Raw genomic sequence first — 6,521 nt, forward strand, 5'->3', positions numbered from 1 at the left:
CTCGGGTTAGGTCATCCCCATCCCCATCCCCACCCCGCCACCACCCCCCCCTTTTTTTTGTCCGTCTGCTCGAAGGATTTAGTTCCAGGAAAAGCAAGCACCATGAAGGCCATGAATGACTGCCAGACAAAAATGTCCTCGATAAAAAACACTGACAGCAACATTTAACACCTGCATCTTGTAGTAGCCTTGATTCAGGCCTGTAGGAAAAGGGAAGTCCTCCAAAGATGATGTTGAGAGCAATTTTTCACGATTGGTTCAATTAAAGCTGACTTGTTGCTGGACATATGCTTCGTCCGCTCTAAACTTTGCTGGATTCGGAGTGACAAATTACCCTTTTATCGAATAAACATTTGGCAAGAATTCACAAAGGCAATTTGGTTTCACCATTATTTCTTTTTTTTTTTTACACGTTCGTTGTGCATGAAGCCTAATATCACCCTCGAGTTGAAAGAGGACGAGGATAAAGGCGGGAATGTGTGGGAGAGAGAAGAAAAAAGCAAGGTTTGAAGGAGGCAAAAAGCCAAGGCTGAGACATTAGACCTTCTTCTCCTCTCCTGAAAAAACCCAGAAAATCTGTGAAAGTGAAAATCCAAGGATATGTTTAAAAAAAAAAAAAAAAAAAGGCACAAGGGTTTCCAACTCCAGAGTGTTAGATCTCTTGCAGAATAGCAGTAAATGATCTCATTAGGAACATTAATCCTATTTTGACATGAAGATAAAATTTCATTTCTTCATACTTTTTGTGTAATAAGAAAAAGAAAAACCCACACACACTCACAAAGCTATTGTGCTGGGTTGGGCAGTAACAGATGAGCCTCATATATGGATATTAACATTAATACAACACCAACTACACTCCTCAATGTGATGCAACTAACAAATATTATAGATTGTTTTCAAAATTGTGCAAGTTACTGAAAATTTGCACTTGACAACAGTTGTGAGTTACTTCAATCGAGTGATTACACATTTCGCTAAAACCTAAAAAACAAGTTCATCCTAATAGTGTGAACGTGTTCTTCATTAGTGTGACAGATTAGATCATCTGTCATCACTGAATGACTCCATCATTAAATTTATCTAAAGTTACATAAGTCAGATATGAGTATAACACATAATTTTGGCCTGTTTGTGTTCGTCAGTCATTATTACTGTACTGTAATTTAAAAAAAAAAAAAAAAATTCACTGAACCTGCTCCTGTTAGTGGGGAGCGGTTTCTGAGATTATGTAAAACTCGACAGCGAGTCTGTTCTCGAAAAAAAAACAACTTCTATGACAAAGTGACCAAAAGCAGCACCAGCAAAAATACTAACACACATACAGCACTGGACAAGCTATCTTTAAGGGTAAATGTTTATTTAGGAGCTGCGAATACGACATCAGCACCGCGGAGGCAGGCTAACGGCGGCACGCTAATGGCGGCAGGCTAACGGCGGCCGGCTAACGCTGAAGCTAAAAGCTAAAAGCCTCTTTCCATCTGCGACCGAAGCAACAACTCACCGATAATTTTAATATTTTTTTCTCAAAAGGTGCCTCTTGCAAACCAAAAAGTCAAATTTGAATTCAAGCCATTGGAACCTCAGACATCCTTCCGAAATCGTTCCCCCGCTTGAGAGCCCTCTGCATCGGGCTCTCAATGCAGACGTGTTACTTCAGGTCTTAATGAGTTAATCCCAGTGATGAGTTTGTTGTTTTTTTTTTTTATCTGACTGGCAGCACTGCGGAGATGGTTGTCCCAGGCAACATCAAGGTAAACATGGATCAAAAGAAGAAATCCTTGACCGACATGTACTGTTGGGAGGAAACCAAGGCTTGATCTCATGGGTGAGGCTTTTGATAATGAAAAAGCAGTTTATATACTCGCTGACTGTTTGCGTCACGAAAAACACTTCACATTTTCACCTCTGTTTTGAAGACTTAGAAGCTAATTATCTGATCTATGGGTTCATCCATATCCTAGAATGCGAAACATGGACGTTTTACAAAGCGGGCCGCTAAATTATCTTTATGTTTCCCTCAGAACGTGTTTCCAGAGTTGTTAACCGGTTGAGTAGCAGCAGGAGGAAGAAAGAGACAGCGAGCGTTGACTTGTCGCAACATGCATTAGAATCTTTATCTGACTGAATGCTGGCTCGGTGACAGATTAATCGCGCCAGTGTTTTTCCATCTCATTTAAAGCTTACAATGCGCATCTGAAAATACTCGGGCTGTACGTGGGACAACAGGTCCGGTGAGTTTTTGTGACTCTCGTGTCGTGACGACATGACCCAGCCTGGGAAGATGCACATCTGTGCCACAGTTCACCATGTCACCATATCAGTGTGTGAAAAGGTGATAATAAGTCTGTAGATTGATTGTTTGAATCTATTGCAGGACAGCATTTTTTTTTTTTTTCTTTACATCTACCATGATGATTAGAAACAATGTTATGACTGTACATTTCAGGGTCTTCAATTCAGAGTGCAATAACACTTTTACTCTTTTTCTTTTTTTACTTTTTCTTTCCAAATATTGATTTTTTTAATCCTTCTAATTTTGTATTTCATTGAGGACTTAGTGAGTTACTTATATTAGTTTTTTCCGCAGTGTAAATTGTGTCCTTGGTGTTAGAGCAGCCTTGAGACTTTAATATTTTAACAAAAAAAATTAAAAATGAAGAAGAAAATTGAATTCTAATGACATTATTGAATCTATTATCCACCGTGGCAAGAATAAAAGCCTAACTTCTACTATTTAGACATTACAGTACGCAGATGCATTACAACCAGATGTCTGGATGCAGCAAAGCATTTGAAGGGATCCACCAGCAATGCGAAGCCTTGACATTTTAAGGCAGAGCTGAAGGACAAATGCCAGCATATTTTAAGAGACAAAGAGCACCAGCTGAAGTCCTGCACTCGTAGAAACGGCTTGACAAGAATGGCCACTGTGTCAGAATGACAGAAGGCTGCCTCCCACATCAAGTCATCTCTTTCCAGCTGGCATTGGGCAAAATCTTAAAAAAACAACTTTATATATACAGTATATAAACTTTGAATTTAGAGATAAACTATTGTACTGTGTACATTAAAGGAAACAAAAGCTTATGTCGCCTTCTTAAAATAAATTAACACATATAAAGAGACAATGAAGGAGTGATTTGGAAAGATCAGGCATTGAATTATTCTGTTGTGTCACATAAAGTTGATTGTACAACTCCAAACAGTTATAGTATTGAAATAAAGATGAAATAGTTTCAATTAGGAGCTGCACTGTGATGGTGTGGAGCCCTCCAGAGCACTGAGGAGTCTTTTATCCCAGCAACAGGCTGCAGAAGCTTTGAAACCAGATCTCGATGAGTTTCAGTGTTGACAGATGCGTCACAGAAGGTCAGCTTTTCATTCAACCGAGGAAAGGAAATGCCCTAAAAATGTGAATTAAACAGTCGCATGTCAAAAGTACTGATGTACAAAATGTCTCAATACATAGACAGATGTAAATCTCAAATTATCGTCTGGTATTTCAATTATAAATCATTTCACAGTTTGATGATCTTATGGATCTATTTTGGGGAATGAATGCTTATAAAGTAATTTCCTAACCCGATGAGTCTAAGAGCTCCATGTTTGTGCGATCAACATTCATCACCAGCCTTAACAGCAGCACTCACTTTACCTGACGCCACCAGCTACTGCACATCCACGCAGGTCACTCAATCATCAACCATCAGTGAGTGAGTTCGGCGACACATTCTTAAAGCCGTTATCAAATATTTTCCTATAGATGTTGTCACAAGTCATTTAACAGGCTGATCGAGAGTGTGATCACAAGTTTGAGAAACAATGAGAACCTTGAAGGAGGATTTCTTTTCACCAAGCAGACGTGGTGAAGCAGAGGCAGAAAAAGGCAGTATCTTTTTAAGTAATGCAGTTGAAAAGGATTTTTTATTTTGTTTGTTTGTTTGTTTTTGTTTTTTTATTCTAACCCAGGCTCTGTAGAACAGCACTTCTGTTATGAATTTGTAGTCACCAAGGCCATATTTAAAACTGTCACCGAGTTGCCCAAGGCCCGGACTTTCACCCAAGAGACACACAAACTGAAAGTTAACCACGTCTTTTTTAAGGTTTAGTTTTTTTCCCAGCTCAAGAATACGCTACTGTAATAAATGAACAAGTGAACTTTCTTTTTTTTTATATAATCTGAAATAATGAACCAGTATCATAAAACATACAAACCTGAGAGGAAGTACAAATGTTCTAAATTCTGCCTTTTTCTTTATCAATTTGCAAAACAATATACTTCCCTTTGATTATTACACAAGCAATCTGCAATATATACGTCCTCTCTGTGAGACATTTTCACATTATTAAATCAGAATATAGAGATTGAGCTGTACAACTCAATCCCGTAATGCATGCAAGCATCAAGTTATGCTGGACCTCCTTTTTCATCCATGTACTTACGAAAAACATATATCTTCATGCATCCACCCAACAGTTACAAACTTGTTGGTACGATGGCAAACATGCAGTTCACCTTCACAAGTGCAAACATTACACAATGTTGATCTAATAACAGGATGTGTTGAGGATGGTGGCTTCCAGCCACACGAGATAACGCCATCGATGTGGCACATTTGTCTTCATGGATGAAGATTAATATTGGACTTGTCTCATTGACTGTGTAAAATACTTGAATGAGTAAAAGCCAATAGCTTTATGTACGATGCACAACCCTCTCAACACATTTTTAGTTAATCGTGATTGTGTCCGTTTGTACCACAGTTGTGGTGGGAGTCATTTCCTCAACTGGCTCGGCACGACTTTTGTCTGCAAGCTTCTTTTATTTTCTACATATATTTGCTTTAACGGTCTAATATATTTAATATCTTCCTCCACCTACGTGTCAAACTCTCCATCTTAGTGCTCAGTGCAGAGGTTATACAGTTCCCAGCAGATAGTTCTTGTGCAAAGAGGATTCAAAGCATGCAAAACCCTCTTTTGAATACTCATGTTTATTTGTGATGTCGCTCATGGTTTTATTGTTAGTAAATGATCCGAGAAATGCATGCAAACTGAAAGCACAAGCCATTTGCATGAGCCTGCCATTCAGCACGCTTATTTGTAGGATCTTAGTAAATCAGGCCCCGAGTGTTAATTTTTCCAAGCATGTGATTGAACAGCGAGGGTGAAAGCAGGCCAAAACCAACCGGAGATGTCTGTGATTGCATCGCCATAACACTATTAGATCTACTTTCTCAAGATGTCAGACAGAGCAAAAGTAATCAGAGGAAATGTGTGTTGTGCCACGGTAAAAAATGAAGTCTTTCTGTAAACTTTAAGTGGATAATTAGTTGTTTGCTCCAGCAATCCAGCCAGAGCCAGGGAATTCCTACAGGCATGGATAGTTGTGCGCTGAATCTACAGCAGACTGATCAAAGGTCAGATAGTCTACACTGGTAATGTGAGTTCAAGGCTATTCGTTGAATACTGCTAACATTCAGGGTATTTTGAGAAAACAGCGTGATTTCTTGACACGGCAAAACTACTAAAGCAATTATCCTGATTGATCTTAGCTGGCGCTTCAGGCATACATCTTGTTACTCTGTCATGCATTCATTAAGGAGGCCTTTGTGTCTTCATAGTGTCCTGTCAGTTCATGTTAGTTGGGCTTTGGCCACTCATTTATGGCTGTAGAAAAACCAACTGGTTTACCAATCCTATTTGACACTGTTTACAAGGATATCCTTCATGTGGCTCTATGGGGCAGATAGAAATGCTTTAAAGTTATTTCGAAATCCTGTATTAAGCCAACTTGTGGATGCAAACTGATTTCTTTCAATGTACGGAAAAGGTCTGGGAAAAAAAAAATGAACGTAATTAAGGTTTGGCATGTATTTCAAACAATAAGAGCAGAAAAGCAGCAGAGACATATGTGCTGCTGCTTTCTCTACTACCATGGAGCAGGCTGCAGCATTGTGTGTAATTCGGGCCCAGCAGCTCACTTGTTTAATGGTTGGGTTGGAATGACATCTAGGGCTGCTAAGAGCTGCACACCTTCAGTGTTAATACACACAGGATGAAACACACTGTGGGGTGGAAGAGTGCCTCGGTGGTTTTCGGTGTCTGAAAAATGCAGCGACAAGCAAGATGAACATTCTTAGAAGTAATAACTGCACCTGTGGTTGAGGCAGGTGTCGCACTTATACTCACAATGTATTATTTCATTTAGGCTGCGGGGTTTAGTGGGAGGTCACAGCATTCGGACGTGGTCATGAATTCTGGTTTCTCATTCGCTCTTAAAGTCAGATCAGGTCCATTAGCTTACACATCCCCAACGTTAGAAAACAGAGAATATCATTTTAAATTCCAACTGAGACCCAATTTTGAGAAAATATGAAGAAGGCATCCAGAATACAGATATTTTTTTTTTTCCTTTTCCTTTTAATTTAATGAAGCAATTTCGGTGTCATCGTATACCAGCGAAGAAGCGATGGCTTCATCATGTCATACCTTGACAGTGCAGATTTCTTTTGAAG

Source organism: Lipophrys pholis, assembly GCF_963383615.2.
Source record: "Lipophrys pholis genome assembly, chromosome: 16".
NCBI lineage: Eukaryota > Metazoa > Chordata > Actinopteri > Blenniiformes > Blenniidae > Lipophrys > Lipophrys pholis.